The 18,784-nt window shown below is 45.2% G+C and overlaps 1 pseudogene across 1 annotated transcript in view; it reads left to right on the top strand.

Annotated features, from left to right (window-relative positions):
• The window catches only part of LOC149863526 (FRAS1-related extracellular matrix protein 1-like), a 155,911-nt pseudogene that overhangs the window by 111,361 nt on the left and 25,766 nt on the right, over nt 1-18,784 (top strand). Inside the window, exons 29-30 of the transcript XR_016442513.1 lie at nt 3,177-3,321; nt 16,724-16,873. The product of XR_016442513.1 is annotated as an FRAS1-related extracellular matrix protein 1-like (transcript). The remainder of the gene's footprint in view (nt 1-3,176; nt 3,322-16,723; nt 16,874-18,784) is intronic.

Raw genomic sequence — 18,784 nt, 5'->3', positions numbered from 1 at the left:
AGAATCAGTGGCACGCCTTGTGCTATGGCTAGATATCCCAGGAGACACTCGTGCCATGCGCCCTTTGGTGCTCAGCAGGTTACTCTGGGTGGGGAAGGGGAGGCTGTGGCCAGCAATTACCTCGGATCCTGGGGGCCAGGTAACCTGCAGCCACAGCGCTTCTGAAGCTGGGAGTCTGGCCAGTAGGGCTGTGTGAAGCTTCGGTTCCTGATTTGATTCAGCCCGATTCGGTGAATGAATCTCCGAATCTGAATCGAATCAGAGGACCCTTCAATCTCTCCGAATCGATTCGGAACGCTCCAAATAAATTTGGACAGATTCGGTGATTCGGCTGTAGATACAGCTTTAAATGGTTTTTCTGCATATCTCTAGGTAGCAGGGGTTCTGAACGCTGCAGTGGTGGGGCAGATGCAGTGTCCCCCAGAAGCGCGGGGGGCTCCCCAGCATACTCGGCAGCAGACCCAGAAGCGGACCAGAAGCACTTCTCGTCCACTTCCTGGTCCACTGGGGAGCCTGCATTCCCCCAGCTCGGTGACTGGTGCCTCCTGGGTCTGGCCCTTGTGGTGGGGGCAGTGCTCTCCCCGGCAGACCTGGAAGTGGACCACTTTTGGTCCACTTCCAGATTCACTGCCGAGGATGCTGGAGGCCCCCTCCCTCCCACCGCACTTCTGTGGGACACTCCATGCGCCCAAGCACCGCAGCAATCACAAGCCGTGCCTACCTCAAGGTACATAGAAAAAAACTTTTAAAGTTGTGCCTGTGGCCAAATCGCTGATTTGCTGAATCAGCAGTGAATCTTCCGATTCAGATTTAGCTGAATCGAATCAGGGACAATGATCCAAATCAACGGATCGAATCACTGTTCTCAATTCAGGCTGAATCTGAATCGAATAGGGCTTGTTTTGCACAGCCCTGCTGGGTAGCAGCTAAAGTGTGGCTCCAGCTGGCCAGGCTCTTGTTCTGGGTGGCACACGCTGCCACTATGTGCACTGCCCCTCTTTTATTTCTGCGTGGGTTCTTTTGACCCTGGGATTTCCTGGGGTCCTCTCGTCCCCAGGGAGTGCCTGAACATGTGTGTAGCATGTGGCACTGCAGACGGGTCTGTGGCTCCACATACAGCACAGCTGCATTCACCTGGACTTGGCCTCAGAGTGTAAAAGCTTCCTTTTCTACCAAACACCAACGCAGGAGTGTAGGGACATGGCTGGGTGCCTCGCCAAGCAGAAGCCACAACTTCTAGTTGCTGCTAGGGTCATGACTGCATGGCTGCTGGCAGCAGCTGCTTTGTTTCAGCCCCCGCAAGTCAGCGCCCAGGGTGGTTGCCCTTATTGCGCTCCCTGCCTCACTCCCACAGTTACCACGTCGACTTCTGGGCTGGTTGCCCCTTGTCCCCTCTAGTTATGCCACTGCACTGATGGTGCAAGGACCAACACTGTGTTCTGTTATTAACCTATCTATTGAGTTCTTTGGGGCACTAATGCAAGCATTTGGCATTGTGGTGTTTTGACTAGTGCTGTATTAATTTGTCACTGTTACAATCAATGAAAGAAATATGGATATGTTCACTGAAATAAATAAAAATATGAAAATGAAAATGAGACCAGTGATGACACTGCGCAATACTCTTAAAATAGCTTGACTGGCTCAATAGAAAACCTTTGTTAACCCCCCAAACCAAACTGAGGCCTGATTTTAATATGATAAATGTCAAAGCACCCAATGACTCCCTATCCATAGTGTTAACCCTGCAGGAGGGGAAATACTATGTGTTTTGCTACCAACAAGGCTGAAATGCATAGAGTCTCCCCTCCTTAGAAGGAGAATTGGATCGGATGCGTCCGGTGGGGGAGGATGTCACTTATGTATTTTAGTGCTTAAAAGTCATAAAGCTGTTTATTTAGCCACTGCCTTTGATAACGTTTGATCAGTGCAGAAAGCATAGGAATAAGGGCACAACTTCAGAGCCAGCATAAGCAGATACTTCTGTTAAAGTGTCATAAAATCGCATCGTCGTATTCCAGAGGTGAATTTAGTCCATTTTGTCCAGATGGAAAAACCCATTCTGGAAAGAATATGAATTGTCCTCTGGTCTGAAATTTCACACCAAAACCAACATTTTTGAGATTTAAAAATTGGACTTTAATTCCATTTGCACCCTCCCTTCATCTAGGTCCCTGTTTCTAGGACCCATAATCAGAAGCAGGAAGCTCTGCAAACCTGTGAAACGGGGTGTTCTCAAAAATGTTCTTGTAACGTTCTCTAAGTGGAGGAGACTTGGATAACGTCTGTCTCCCCAAGTTCTGAAATGCTCGGGGTCACGTTGCCAAAGAGTTTTAAGTTTTAAAGGCCAGGCAGACAAGCTCACCATCCGGCTTAAATAAAAAAGGGCATTACGTATGTTCACTGAGGATCAAAATTGGGCCCCAAATTTTTCCCTGACTCTTCCACAGGGAAAACCCCTTTTCTCAGGACAGGCTACCTCCCTTTTTCACGCTAGCTCACATGCACTGAAGTTTATTCTGTGTCTCACCCAGCTATTCTTGACGAGGAACCTGCCCCAGTGCAGGCTGACTCTACCCCCCCGTGATATCAGTAGTTTATATCAGTAGTTTATCACCTCAATGCTGGCGATATCGGTAGTTTATTTTATACCTCCTAAATCCCCTGCCTAAGTGCACTGCCACATCCCTGGCTGAGCCCTAAGTGGTTAAAAAACAGTATCCTACTAAAGGACCCAATTTCCTCTTTAGGCAAGATAAAAGCCCAAGAAATAGATAGATTCTTGTTTCCAAAAACTGACTAGGTTTTAAGATATTAAATTCCTTCCCCCACTGCCTCCCATCCTTCTTTCCAGTGCAGCACAGCAACTCTGAGTCATTGTTTATCTAATTTAATTAACATTTGCCAGTGCCTGCAACCTAAAACACTGTCTTAAAACATTTGCTTGAAAAGCCTCCTTGTCCCAGAGCTGTCATTTTTTTAGCATGATGGATAATGGATAGAAATAATTATCCTGAACAAGGTTAGACAGCCTAAATAATTTGAGTTTGAAAGAATTAGTGGGCTTAGCTAAACATCTTATTTTTTGAAACACATTAATAATAAAAAAAAGCATCAGTGACCATAATGAATCAGAAAATCTGTGCGCTGCTAAAACAGTACATTGTCTGTTGCAGGCAGCTACGTACGCAGTACTTTTACCCAGAATGATTTAAACCGGCATGTCATCCGATACATCATAAATCCCTCCACTGAAGTGACTTTGAATAGCTTTGAATTTCAAGTGTTGGCTATGGCAGGAAACACAATGGTTCCAGAAGTGTAAGTGTTTGCGTCCAGGGCTGTCTAATCATGTGGGAGGGTAGTGATGGGTGGTGTATCTGTGCTGCAGCAATACTGACGTGTATCCCTCCCTCAAGTAAGATGAAAACCCAAAGGTGATTATAGTTTGATGGAGGGTAAAATTGTATCACTGCAGAATGACCTTGTTTTAAATGTTCAGGTACATTTTCATAATATGGTTTTAGATGGGCTCTGAAGGTCGCTAAATGCTCCCTGACATGGCTGGGTATTTTATTACCACATGCCTTATTTTTCTTGGTTAAGAATTTGGATCTCATTCTGATCTTGCCTATGTTACTAGAGTGTCACTAGACTAAGTCTAGAAATCTGCCACTGAAGTCAATAATAGAGATCTATTATTATTATCTATTATTTTATTATAATGGTAGTACGTTTCTTACCCCTTGGTCCTTTTGTCCATGGAGCCTACAGCAACATCAGAGCTGCTCTGAAATCTGTGTTATCTGCAAAGACCCTGGGGGCCATTTGAATTGTCACCAGAATGGTAGTGATATGGTGATGCCATTTTTCCTGTAGTATACTCCCAACATGTCATTTGTGCCAGGGACAGCAAGGAGTGGTTGGTCTAGGACTGTATATTCCAGCTGTTTACCCTCCAAAGATTTTGCCAGGGAAAGCTTCAGTTGGCTGTTGAAGGAGCATTTCACCAGTGGAGCAGCACAGAGCTGCTGTAGTTAGGACCATGATCAGGGCCAGTGGAGTTAAGCTGGTGTAAAACTCGCAAGGGATTGCAGGATCAGGTGCTGTAAGGGGCCACAATACAATGGAGCTATATGGCCATGGATCTTAGAGCAGAATTTGACTTTTGGATTATTTCCTTAGCATAACATTTTGGGCAAGGTGCGCACGTTGGCTTCATTTCACTAGTGGTATGCTGAAAAGTAATCCTGGACCTGAAATAGCGTCAAAAATCAGAATTTCACACACAGGAAATTGTCTAAAGCAAAACTAGAACATTTCTGGAAACTATTTTAAAAAATATTTAATTTTCACTCCCAGAGGTGCCCATCACGACTGGTCCTTCATTGTGCTAAGTATTGCACAAAAGCACAATGAGAGATGGACTCTGCCCAAGAATACAAATAGTTGGAACAAAGGGAACTGGAGGCAGTGACTTGCCCATGGTCACACAGCAGAGTCAGTGGCAGTGTTACAGAGCTCTGGCCTCCTGGCTTCCAGTCTATGCCCTCGTCATTATACCTTGTTGCTATGCATAGGGTTAGCATTTCCACACCATTGCCTACATGTAGTCCTTTTGTAACAATTAGGGCCCCTATTCTGCCATCAGAGCCACATATATGGGTCCCACCATGGTCAGTCAGCCCCTGTGTGGCTGCATAGATTTTCCTGAATGGCTCTGCTTGCAGGAATGGAGTCCAGGTTGTTGATTCCTACTCTCTAAGCGTTAAGCCTGTCAAGCCAATGAAGGTGTTTTGACTAAGTAAACATTGTTTCCTGTCCAAATATTAAGTTCGTTACGATATTTGGAAACTTCAGGAAACTAGGTAAAAATCTTCGTAAAAATAATGCACAGCTTCAGTTCTAAAAGTAGATGGAAATTTTCTCCTTGAAAATATACATAAAATATTCTAGGTACATTTAGTAAAATCTAGAATTTTCCCTTCACTCCTGACTTTGTTTTACATTTCTATTTTAAAGATCTCTGCACCGGTGTACAACCATTTTAAATTCCTGTAGCAAAGTAGTTTTATTGCTCCTGAGCTAGCATAAAACTGAATGGGAGGCTGTATTTCAAGCCAGGAGCTCAGGGAGAATGCAGTTTGCAAATGGTAATAGAGCCCAGAAATTGAACTCTAGCCTTTCTATTCAGTGCTCTTTTTATTATTAAGTCACAGAATAAGTAAAATGTTACAGGGACACTTTAAATCTACACTTGTTTGTATAGCAGCTGATGAATAGGTGATGGAGAGGAACATGAAAAATGTGTGCATACCAAAAGTATGTAAAACATTGGACGCCGAGGGGTCAAGTGTGTCAAGTTATGTGATATGCTTAAATTGGCAAATTCTGTCTAGCTTGAAATACAGCACATGCTGGATGCACTATTTACAGTTGTACAGGGTTAGAGTGGCAGATTACTCCGTCCTCTGTGTGAATAGTTCAGAGAAGGATAGCGCCAGGACTTGGTCTAGATACAGCTGTACAGAAGTCTCACAAGGCACAGCTGGGAACAGGAAGCAGTGGTGGTTATAACTCATATTTCCATGCTGCATATGCCATAACAATAAAAACTACTTTAAAATTCATTCCCCCCCACCCCCTCCCCTCAGCCTCGAAATAAAATGGTCCAGAGTCGAACTGGCTGAAACTTTTCAGCACATCTGTGAAAATACTGGGACTGTTGCCACAAAGGTGGTAAGGACAGGGCAGAACATGGAGCCATCGTTTGTTGACATAAGGGTACGATATGAAGTATGTTTCTGTTGATGAATCCCTACAAGCTGTGCTTATATTGCTTTTGACACTTATTAACAAGAAGAAGCCAAAATATCTGGTTTCTGTATCTAATGAAGTTCATGAGGTCTTGTTTTGTTTTCAAGGTCCAAGGTGTTTTAGCTAGAGTTGGCTTAGATTTCACTCACAGCACTGCAAGCTTAGTGGGGAGAGGGGGCCGTGGGGAGAGGGATTTAACGGTGGGGGTCTACTCCAGACCCCCCAGCCAAGGGGAGGAGCTGGACCGGGAATTTTTGGGCCAGCTTGCAGAGGCACCTAAGGCAAGGGATGTAGTTGTCATGGGTGATTTAAATTACCCGACATCTGCTGGGAGGAGCAGTCAACCAGGTCGGACCGTTCCAGGAGGTTCGTGGCCGAGATACAGGACCTCCACTTAATTCAGGAGGTGCACAGTCCCACCAGAGGAAATGCCCTGTTGGACCTGGTCCTGGCCACAAGCACCGACCTGGTAAGGGGCCTCCAGGTCCTTGACCACCTGGGTGATAGCGATCATTCACCATCCAGCGCAGGGTGTCAAGGGCCTGCAGCAAGGCCGTAGCCCTAGACTTCAAGAGGGCCAACTTCAACGAGTTGAGGAGATTAGTGGGAGGGGCGCTGGGGTTCTCGAGAGCAGGGGAACTCAGTGCCCAAGATGAGTGGTCGTTTCTTAAGGAGTTGATACTCAGGGCCCAAGAGGTGACCATCCCAACAAGAAGCAAGGGGGGCAAGAGTGCCTGAAAGCTCCCCTGGCTCACCAAAGGCGTCCAGGAATGCCTGACTGCCAAAAAGTCAGTGTACACCCAGTGGAAGGGAGGGTGCTATTACCAAAAAGGAGAATACCTCCTCTGTTTGGGCCTGTAGAGGGGCTGTCAGGAAAGCTAAAGCGGACATAGAGCTAGGACTAGCATCCAAAATCAAAGATAGTAAAAAGTCCTTTTTTCAAATAGATAGGGAGGATGAAGAAAGCACCGGGAAATGTGGGGCCCCTGCAAGATACTCTGGGCAATCTGGTGGTTGCGGCAGAGGAGAAAGCAGACCTCTTTAACCAATTCTTCACCTCCGTTTTCTTGGGCAGGGACCGGGACTTACCCACCGTGATGCAAGATGGACTCGAGGGGAACGCCTCTAGACCTCAGGTTGGGGAGGACTGGGTTAGAGAGCTTCTGGAGGGGCTGGGCATGTTCAAATCAGCGGGTCCATATGTTCTCCAGCCCAGGGAGTTGAGGGAGCTAGTAGGGGTTATTGCAGGGCCCTTGGCACGGCTTTACGAGTGCTTGTGGTGCTCAGGCCAGGTGCCAGATGACTGGAAGATAGCCAACGTGGTCCCCATCTTTAAAAAAGGGAGGAGGGAGGACCCAGGCAACTATAGGCCCATCAGTCTTACCTCAATCCCAGGGAAACTCTTTGAGAAGATCCTCAGGAGCACATCTATGATGGGCCGGCTACAGGGATGATGCTCAAGGGCAAGCAGCACGGTTTCATTAGGGGCAGGTCATGTCAGACCAACATGGTTGCTTTTTATGATCAGGTCACAAAAGCCCTGGATGCAGGTGTTGCCGTGGATGTAGTCTTTCTGGACTTCAGCAAGGCCTTTGACAGTGTCTCTCACCCCATCCTCATTAAAAAACTAGGCGACTGTGGCATTGATGCCTACACAGTCAGATGGATTGCAGATTGGCTGAAGGGTCGTACTTAGAGGGTGGTGGTGGATGGGTCATATTCAGCCTGGGGGGAAGTGGGCAGTGGAGTCCCCCAGGGCTCGGTCCTTGGGCCCGCGCTGTTCAATTTCTTTGTCAGCGATTTGGAAGACAGGGTGAAAAGCAACTTGTTTAAATTTGCCGATGATCCCAAAATTTGGGGTGAGGTGAGCACGCTAGTAAGGAGGGAAGGACTGTAGCAAGACCTGGATAGGTTACAGGAGTGGGCTAACAGAAACAGGATGCGCTTCAATGCTGACAAGTGCAGGGCGCTGCACTTGGGCAGTAGTAACCAGCAGCACACTTATACGATGGGAAACTCCCTTCTTGAGAGCACAGAGGCAGAAAGGGATCTTGGAGTCATTACTGACTCCAAGATGAACATGGGCCAACAATGCGAGGTCACGGTTGGCAGGCCTAACTGCACCTTGGCAAGCATCCACAGGTGCATCTCTAGCAGGTCCAAGGAGCTGATCCTCCCCCTCTACGCAACACCGGTCAGGCCACAGCTGGAGTACTGCGTCCAGTTCTGGGCGCCGCATTTCAGGAGGGATGTGGACAACATTGAGAGGATCCAGAGGAGGGCCCACCCGCATGATCCGGGGACAGCAGGGCAGACCTTACAGTGAAAGACTGCGGGACCTAAGCCTGTTCAGCCTTCACAAGAGAAGGCTGAGGGGGGCCTGGTGACTGTCTATAAACTCACTAGGGTGGACCAGAAGGGTTTGGGAGAGACCTTGTTTCCCCTCGCACCCCCTGGCATAACGAGGAATAATGGCCACAGGTTGTTGGAGAGGAGGTTTAGATTAGACAACCATAAGAACTACTTCACAGCTAGGGCGGCTAGGATCTGGAACCAACTTCCAAGGGAAGTGGTGCTGGCTCCTACCCTGGGGGTCTTTAAGAGGACGTTTACCTAACTGGGGTCATTTGAGCCCAGTTTTTTCCCCTGCCCAGGCAGGGGGTCGGATTGAAGATCTACAAGGTCCCTTCTGACACGACTTCTATGATTCTATGATATGCTTCTTAGTGCAGTTTGATCCTGGTACGGTAATCATTTTAATTTTTTCCTTTTTTGAGTCATTGAATATCATTTTTTTTTAATGGGCACATTACAGATATTAAAAACAAGAAAATTCCCCAAATGTACCGGTAAGCAATACAGACTAGCATTAATACAGGTACCATGGGGCCTGGGTGTCCAACCTCAGCATGATCTGTAAAAAGTACTGAGCTTCCATTCTCTGAAACTCATGCCCATTGAAAGTCTTTCAAGTCAATAACCTAAAAATGGAGGCACCTTAAATCACTGGTAACTTTTATCTACAGTCTTAATATAAGTTGTTCACCACCAGAGAAAGATGCCTTCCACTTTTCCTCAATTCTTTTAGTCCTTCCTCAGTAGGCTAAAGGCAATACCCCCACATTTTATTCTGGGGCAGGATGATAAGGTCCAGCTTTTAAAATCATTATTGAAAGAATAAATGTTTTCTGGCAATAATAAAAGCCCCAGTAATATCAATACCTTGCAAATTATGTGAATGTATTCCTCCATGTTACTTAGTCTTCTGAAACCTCTCTCAAGGTGCTAACCTGCAGGCTTTCCTTGCTCTCTACTAAGATCATATCAGCCGCAGAATAGACTCGCTGCTCCCAGTTCCCACCCATCTTCCGCAACATTACAAAGCTAATGGGTTAGTCAAAGGCTATATCTAGCTAGAGCTCCCCTAGTCATCCTCTCTTATATGAACCAGTGCGCAAGAAGGCTGCTCACCATTTACATTCTTAATATCACGGGCTCACTGTTATCAATGTCCTTGATGACACTTGTAACAGCATCATGGGTGTAATGACCCAGTAGAGGAAAAAGTGCTAACGTAGTGATGTGATCAGGTTGGTTTTCAAAGGTGCTTCAGTTCAACTTCTATGCATGGAAAGTACCAGTAAATTCTCCTGAAATGCTTTGCTCTGGCCCTTTTGCACCGTGTAAAAGAGTCTAAGAGGCCTGGCTCCATCTGCAGGAAGAGTACCTAGGTGCTGGCAGTATGAAATTTCATTCTCTGAGCACGCTTTGGCACTGTCCAGCACAGGGGGCATACGGGAGCAGAATGGTTGTATTGGGGTCTACAGTGGGCAGCAGTGCAGAGGTTCTGGGCAGTACTGGCAAGCCTAGGGAACTGCTGCTGTGTTCAGAGAAACCCTGCGTAGGTCAGGTGCAAAGGTTACTTAGAGTCACTTCCCCCCTTCCCGCTGTGTCCCTAACTGGCCCAAAAGGGAATCCCAGGTTCTGTTGCTTCCAATGGAAGAGAGGCAGATGCATAGCCACTGTTTGGCTGTTTCCTTCAGGCTGGAGGGAGTTTTTGGCCCTGCCTGGGAGTCCTCCATTTCACTAAAGCTGTGGTTTGTGGCATCACATGAACAAACTACCTTTAAGTAGGTATGCCTGTCCTCCTGCCATATGTACCTGTTTGTTTTTGTCACCCCTGTACTGAGAATGGAGCAGCTCATGGGGGTCATGGACATGGCTCTGAGCCCCGTGTTGTCCGAGCGGCTCCCGTCTTCCCTGTCCCCAGCAGCACTAATGCTGGATGTAAGGAGACATGTGTTGCAGCACCACAGATGTTTTTTCTAGTCTAGTGCCTCCTAGTTTTTCAAGTGGCTTCTCAGAGCAGCTGTTCCCATGTAGATGTCCTTATTGCCTTGGCTGACAGCCTCTTCACACTAATATCACTGAGCTGAATCTGATGTGGCAATGGCCCTGTCCCTTCTCTTTGTGGCATCTTGTCTGCTTGTTATATTCTGCCTTATATTCACCCATTCTTTTTTTAATTTCCTGAATTTTGTCATCTCCTGGCAGCCGAGGTGCAGGGCGGAGTGGCATTTTAGTCTGAGAAAGTATTTGTGTCTTAAGCTAAATGTAAAGAAATCTGAGTTCTGCATTCAGCTCTGCCACAGTCTTCAACAGCGGTTTGTAGGCATGTCCCTTCTGTTTTTCTAAGAGCTCATATGACCTCTGTCACTAATATTTGGGAATACTAATATTTACCCCTTTTTGGTAAGCATTATCAGTTTTCTCCCTTGTCACGGTTGTGCTGTCCATCTCACGAGCTCTATTCTGGCTAGTGCCCAGGATTTATTTCACTTTCTCAGCCACTGTGAAACCAGTTCACTAGGGACTTCTCTTGGAACCATTGCCCCTATACTCACCCGCCCTTGTCATTCTGGTCTCTTTGATCCTTTTGCCTTTGTGACTGTCTAGGAGGAAAGAAGGGGAAATCATTCTCACTTGGGCTGCCTGAGTCTATGATGTCTACGCTGGCTATAGCTTCCCTTCATGCAGACTTCATGCTTCCCTGTTAATCATCTCTCACTCTCTTTCTGTCTTAAGAAATCAAAGAAGATCAAGGTCCTTTCCTTGGCAACGTTTTAAACATACACGGCAATGAATAGCTGAACAAATTTTAATGGTAAGGAAGTTACCACTCCTGAACAGTGCCATAATTTGACCCACAAACTACCCCAACTACCTGCACAGCTGATCATCCCTGTACCATTGCAGGGAAACAAGTGTCTTGTGCAGTTGGGAGAAAAATCATCCAAAAATGTTATAGGGAAAGAGCAAAGAAGGAACCAATCTGCCAGGGTAGAAAATCAGTTCTCTGAGGATAGAACTGAATGAGTATTTAAGAGTCCAGTGGAGAGATGTACAGTCAATGTACTTGATACAGGTTTGAATGTGGTATAAAAAAATGGTGTAGGTAAATAGGAGTTGGTTTAGGCCCCATATCCAATAATAGCCAGTTGAAGCAATAGCGCAATCTCGTGCCAAGAGGGAATCATAATAAAGCCATTAGATTTGGTATGTGTAGTAGCTTGAGGTAAACAACTGGAAATGAAATCCAGTCCCTTTAAGAGACGTTTGCAAAAATCCTGTTAGGTTCAGTGTGGCTTGGATTTCATTCCTTGAGTTTAGGGGTATGAATAAAAGCTCTCCTGGCCACACCTCTGCTCCTTGGCCTGGGATTTAGTATGCCGGCCTAGCTCAGACTCCTGTGCCATTTTAGCTGCAGAACTCAGTGTGAGATTGGTACAAGAAAGGGAGCAGGACATGCAAATATGGCATGTGTGAGAGTGCCTAGAGAAACTAGAGGAAACAGTATCCAGAGTCTTACTGAACAGAGAAGAGTCTGCTACGCATGCTAACCAAAGCCAGGACTTAAGGGAAAGAAAATGGCAATGCATGTTCAGTATTTGACATCTCTGTTTTCTTTTTAGGAACGTTTTTTGGCGGTTTTGGTGCAATTTGTTTCTCATACTTGTGGACATGTAACTTGAGGCAATTGTTATTATTGGGGAGCCACAGTCAATAGCTAATGACATGGTTGGATGCCAGTGTTATTGCTGGTCTTGTGTAATGATGATGTTGGTAACGTGAATTAATCGTTTATAGTAAATCCTATGTTTTTCGTATCAACCACTTAGCAATTACAGTTATACCACTAAAAACAGTTGTAACTGGTAATCAGTCAGTTACTTCTGTTACAGTTACCCAGTTATGTGTAGATAGCTATGTAATTACCTTTTTGCTGCTGTAGTCTTTGTGGTTATAGGAATCCCAATTTTCAGATATAACCTGGATATAGTTTTCCATCTGGCTAGCCATTTTGGCAAGGCAACAGTATCTAAGCATCTTGTTGGCCCTGGGGGACATTCAGTTCTTCACATTCTTTGGCAGTGGTCGCTCCAGGCTTTTCCAAAAAATTTTGTCACCCTTTTCCATTGTAGGCTTTTTGCTTTCCTGTTGGGTCTTCACCACAACCTCTGCTCTACTGATGTTTCTTTGGGATCTCGGTGGACCCCCCCTGGCATTCATATATTACATACTGCATTGACCAGTGCAGGACAAGAATATTGCCCAATGTATTCAGTTCACAAGGAAACAGTTAATGCATTAAATGTGATTCCCAGAAAGGGTATAAGTGGAAGATAGACACTCCGCTTGCCTTCTTTTGGGAATTTGCTGCCTTCCTGAGTTACGCATCTTATGAACAGAGTTTATCAACATTTTTCCATCAAAATCATTTTTCAAAGAAAATGTAATGCCTTCAAAATGTAATTGTGCTGTGTTCAGTCCTATGGAAAACTTTTCAGTCAGAAAAATCAAAAGGAAAAATTGAACCTCAACTGAAAAATTTTGACTTGGCTCAAAAAGCCAAAACTAGATGTTTGGCCTGAGGAATGTTAAAAAGTTTCACTTCAGCCAAACAGACACCTGTCCCAAATTTAAAACGTTGGGGGCTTTTTTCATCTATAACGCTGCCAATATTTCAACTTGTCTCAATTTAGAGTTTAAAATAAATGTTGAAATATCAGAATGTCCTATAAGTTGGAAATTCTAGTTTTTGTTCAGTTCTAGTCATGGATTGGAGAACCCTGCTGTTGACTCTTTCTCTCAAATACTCAAGAGTGAGTACCACAAACATTAACATCCGACTTTCTGGGCTAATAGTGAGAGAGTAAAGACTTTCCTTTTGATTTACCTTTTTTAGTATTTTGTGGATACATTTATAAAGTGGCCCAGGCACTTTGCCTGAAAATGCAAAATCCATAGAATTCCATAAAGGTGATCAGCAAGGGCTTCTCAGGGATATATATTTTATCGAGATAAACTACATAGACAAGCTTTAGACAAGCTTTACAATACAAGAATGAACGGCTTGATGAAGTGTCTTGCATTCAAAAGCTTGTCTAAAGTTACTCCAGCTACATAGTTGGTCGAAAGAAAGCTATCACCCTAAGGAATCCCTGCCTCTCACATACGTTGTGGGTCATCACAGCTGCAACATCACTTTTACGCTACCCATAAAGCTGAGCGACATTTTTAAAAATAATAATTTTTTTGAGGCTAATGGTATATTTTCACTCCATTTTTAATATTGTTCCCTCCCTCCAAATCCTGCAGTGAAAATGTTTAAACCTTTTGCTATCCAAATTCTACTGCAAGCTCTTAAGCATGGATACTTGTTCCATTGACTTTACTTGCCACCGCTGGGATTTGTCCCCAGATCAGGACTCAGGATGGGAAGGAACCTTCCTCTGAGTCCAAATCAAATCTTTCTCACCATTCACTCAGAGCTTGTATCAGACCATGTCTAATATGCAGACATGTGAATCATTTCCTCAAACCTCTCATCTTCCCTGCAGCTGAATGCAGGTCTTTTAACACCAGCTGCACACAGCTCTCAGCACAGGTGTACGTTTCTGTAGTTATGAGCCAATTCTAATTTCAGGCAACTGCAACTTTGGCTCTCAGACCCATTGTCTTTGATAATAACGCCATCCTCCTACTAGCTGCCTAAACTCTGTATGTGTATTTTACTGCTGTCTGAAGCAAACTATGCCTTTAGGTATTGGGCTAGTTTGTGACCTTAGTTATTCTGGTGAAACCCACAATAACCTGTGATTTTGGGTAGAATCGCTCCATGCTTACACTAGCACACCTGGGATTTGAATCTGCCCTGTTGCTTTTTACGTTATATTTTCAGAAGATTAGAAAAAAAAGAAAAAGCAGCAAAACAGGAGGAAGCTGCATTTGGGGCAGGGAGTGGCATGGTAATCGGTTTTCATAAAGTGAGAATGTCTGGTGAGCTCTGTATTTCTATGGAAAGAATTAGGCTAGAAAGTTGAGTTTAAAAGGGTTAATAGAGAGTATAAGGGCAATCAAGATAAGAGCATGTGATTGGTACACCCTTGGCAGTAGCAGTGACACCGCAGGCTTAAGCATCCCAAGCAACAGAGAAGCAGACAGAAGCAGGTGTCCCAAGACAGAAAGGGGTAACACGAAACAAAAAATTGGCATTGGTGTGCTGATGAGCTTGTGTGTGCTGCTGCTTTTTGCCCCCCTGAAAAATGGGGGCAAAATCACGTGCCCAACTGCATGGTTGTTACTGCACAGTCATTTAGTATGTGCTTTAGCAAAATAACTGCACAGTTACCGCCGTTGCTGCGTAGTCCCAGCAATGCAGGGTCGTTTCTGACCCTACTGCACAGTAGCAGTGGCATCACTGTTCATGTTCATCTAAGCTACATTGCCGTAGCAACAAGCTATGTCACCGTAGTTTGTCACTACAGCAATATAGCATCTCGTGTACAGACACCCAGTGGGAGCTAAAAAGGACTTTCTCTGGAAATTGCTATACTGTTGCATGCTACCCAGGGCCTTGAGGTGCTGCTCTGAGCACACAACTCAGGATCGATGGGCTCAAGTGACTTAGAAGGGGAGTGCAGGTGGAAGGTGCAAGGTGTGGTGTGGGTGGGCAGGTGATTTTTTTTGTTTTCCAAGTATGCACGGAGTATTAAAAAAGCCTTTGATCTGGTGTCACATGACCTCATGGAAAAATTCACCAAACATGGCCTCAGCTACACCACAGTGCGATGGCTGGGAAATTGGCTCTGAGGTTTGACCCAGAGAGTAGTGGTTGATGACAGCGAGTCATTATGGCACTCCGTAACCAGTGGGGTCCCCCAAGGATCTGTCCTTGGACTGGTTCTCTTCAACATCTTTATCAATGACGTGGACATTGGTGTCAGAAGCACACTGGCTAAGTTTGCCGATGACACTAAACTTTGGGGCATAGTGTCCACACGTGAGAACAGGCTAGTGATCCAGGCTGACTTGGATAAGCTTAGTAAGTGGGCGGACACAAACCTGATGACGTTCAATACTGATAAATGCAAGGTACTCCACCTTGGGGAAAAAAACCCCATGGCATACTTATAGGCTCGGCAGTGCTACACTTGCTAGCACCACTGTTGAAGAAGACTTGGGGGTCATGACTGACCACAAGATGAACATGAGCCACCAATGTGATGTTGCAGCTGGTAAAGCAAACACAACTCTGGCTTGCATCCATAGATGCTTCTCAAGTAAATCTCAGGATGTCATCCTCCCACTGTACTTGGCCTTGGTGAGGCCGCAGCTGGAGTACTGCATTCAGTTCTGGGCTCCGCAATTCAAGAAGGATGTGGAGAAGCTGAAGAGAGTCCAGAGGAGACCCATGCACATGATCAGATGGCAAGAGAATAGGCTCTATGAGAGAGGCTGAGAGCCATGGGACTCTTCAGTTTGGAAAAGTTTAGGCTCAGGGGTGACCCGGTGGCTACCTATAAGTACATAAGGGGTGTTCATCAGGATCTGGGAGAACGTCTGTTCACCAGAGCGCCGCAAGGAAAAACAAGGACCAACAGTCACAAACTCCTACAAGATCGTTTTAGGCTGGACATAAGAAAAAATTTCTTTACTGTCCAAGCCCCCAAGACCTGGAATAGACTCCCTCCAGAGGTGGTGCAGGCATCTACTCTGGACTTATTCAAGAAACACTTGGATGCTTATCTTGCTGGGGTCCTTTGACCCTAGCTGACTTCCTTTCCCTGGGGCGGGGGGCTAGACTCGATGATCTTTGAGGTCCCTTCCAGTCTATGAAATGTATGAAATTAGCAACCTCTTTGAGCTGTCACCTCGATAGTTGCTTTTTTCTCCCTGAGATGGGTCTCACTGGTACTGCTATTTAGTTGTTATCCATCTAGATTTATTACAGATGCCCAAAATGATCCACATTCACTGGCTGCCTTTTAAAAAACTGTCCAGTTGCTTTTGAAACTGAGTAGCATTACCTGGGGTGAAGAATCTGCAGTGTTTCCTGTATTAGGTTTGCAGGAGCACAGGCAAGACTACAAGCCCCTGCTTTTTATTTTCCTTTAGAGAGAGATTTGAGCAGGAGTAAACCTGGATTAGTTCATGGTACAAGCCGCAGCTTGCCCTTGCCTATACTTGGAGGTCAGCAGCAGGGCAGCTGTATCAGCAATGGCTGAACTGGGGCCGTTTCCAAGTGCACTAAAGGCCTTTATGTCCACGCATTAAGGATGCTATGATGTAAATTTGCTGCGTCAAAGGAAGCCATTGCTGGAAATGAATTAGTACAACAAGCACTTCCTATTTTGGATGTTGCTGACAGTGCGCTCTCCCCGTCTCTCCTCACGTTTTACTGCTCCAGCCTGTTTTTGCTGCTTACTCCCATCTATTTTGAGATCTTTATAAATTAAGTTTTTGGCTGTACTTTAGCCATCACGTAACTACATTTTTATCTTGCTTTGGGAAAGCCATGTTCTAGCATTACCAAGATTTATGCATTTGCTTTTACGTATTGCAGGTGTTTCCATAAAGGCTTGGAATATCTACCTTAAGGACGATGGCCTGGAAGAAGACTATGACGTGTTTAAAATTATACTGAGTGCACCTAAAAATGCTGTTTTAGGACAGAAGAATGAACTGACTGTCAGAATTATAGACTCAATGGCAGGTAAGACAGAGCAAGTTGAATATACCTAAAGGGTGTACCTTTTTAAGACATGTGGTCCCATCCTGCCTGGTGCTGATGAGTCTGTCTTCCAAATATGAGAGCACCCTTCACTGTCAGGAAGTTCTCAGCATCTTGCTGGATAAAACATCAGTGATTGCTGCAGTACCAAGCTCAAGTTATGTAAAGGACAGTCACATAATTGCATGCTACATACACTTGGACAAACCCTGTCCCTGCCACCACTTCAAGGGGAGCAGGGATTTTTGCAAAAGTGTCCTCTGTTCCAGCAATCTTGGCAGGGGAGGCTATGCAGTAGATCACACTTTGCTGCTGCTTTATAAAGAAGCACTCCTTTTCTTGGTTAATACCCTGCTGACCCCAGCATCGCTGCTACTCTGCTGGAAAGTTAGACCCTGAACATGGTCCCATCTGGTATTAATGTGAGGCCAACATAGAAGCTCCCCCTTTCCCATCCCTGTTCTCTGCAGAGCTCTTAGAGGCTAACATGCCCTGCTACTTGCAGGAGAGCAGCAGTTCCCTTTCCCAGCACTCAAACCCCACAGTACAAAAAAGGCCAAGGCCTTTTTTTTTTTACTCGTTTAAGGCTCTGAGTGCATTTTCCAGAGTTGGCTAACCATAAGAGAACTGCCATCTGATGACAACAGCCCGAAGCAGAACTTGACTCAGAAAGAGACGTGGTAATTTTTTGTTTTGCTTTGTCTTGAAGTGAGACCAAGAAGGGCTCCTCTTACACAAAATGCAGCTGTTTTCTGATGAGCACCAGCACTGGAAAGCACAGTGTGATAAACACTTAACTAGCCTGAGTCACCTCTGAAGAGATTTTGGATTTGGGAGCGTGCTCCATGGATGAAAGCACATAGCACCCCAGACCAGACGGGTCCTGGAAAGTCACTAGGTTCAGCATGCAGCACGCTCCCAAGGCTAATGCTACCTCTGAGCATATTTTAGCAAACTGCTTCCTGTTCCTGTAGTGGCAGGGTTTTGCCATGCCCTCGCCCCCCTACTTTCACCTGTGACAAGTTCAAGGTATTTTTGGTACCGTATAGTGCTTATGATCATTCAGGTATAATGCCTAGTAGTTGTGTGTGAGGATTGTTCATGAAGTTTTTAAGAACAGGTTACGAGCACTTGTCTAACATGGTTTAGATAGGGATGATCCTGCCCTGAGCAGGTGGTTGGACCAGATGACCCCCTGAAGTGTCGTTCAGCCCACTTTTCACTAATTCTATGGTTAAATTAGACTCTTTCTAAAAATACTGCTTCTAATAATAATGTTAATAATAACAGGAGCAGGACTTTTGGGGGGAATGATAAAATTAAACAATTTGGTACAATGGGAAAAACTACTCCCACCTCCTCTTTTTATATGGTACTTCCTGAAAGTCTGGCTGAACTGGTGGCTTGTATTCACCCTTATGCCAGCTGTAATCCATGTCTAGAGTAATTTCCTTCCCTCCCTTCTGTCTTACGTTCTCACAGGTGTTAGCTTCTCGACGACAGTTCGTGCAGATGTTGCCCAGGATAAAGATCACATATAATTAAGGCAGAAAGGAGCAGCCAGAATGCACTGCACACATTAATGCTGCCTTAAGTACAATTGCTTTCCATACCACACTCATCTCTGCTCTTAAAAAAAAGAAAAAAAAATCAGCCATGGAACGGGCAGCTTTATGCTTAGCTGGTGTCTCTGGTGTCCTTGCTAGAGAGCCCTGTCATAGGCACTGAAGAAGAGGCACACAATGTATTTTGGGCAAATGAGTGCAGAACATTGTATGTTGAGATGCGCTATCCTGTATTTTGGTAAGGTTTATTCCAAGTCTGAAATGAGACCAAATTTCCTGCTGCCATAGACAAGGTTGTGTGCTGACCCAAATGTGGGTCAAGAGTGAC

The sequence above is a fragment of the Crocodylus siamensis genome, chromosome 5, assembly GCF_052110815.1.
Source record: "Crocodylus siamensis isolate JL-2025a chromosome 5, ASM5211081v1, whole genome shotgun sequence".
NCBI classification, from domain to species: Eukaryota; Metazoa; Chordata; order Crocodylia; family Crocodylidae; genus Crocodylus; species Crocodylus siamensis.
Note: the sequence above shows the minus strand (reverse complement) of the source record. Positions and strands in the feature narration are given on the sequence as shown.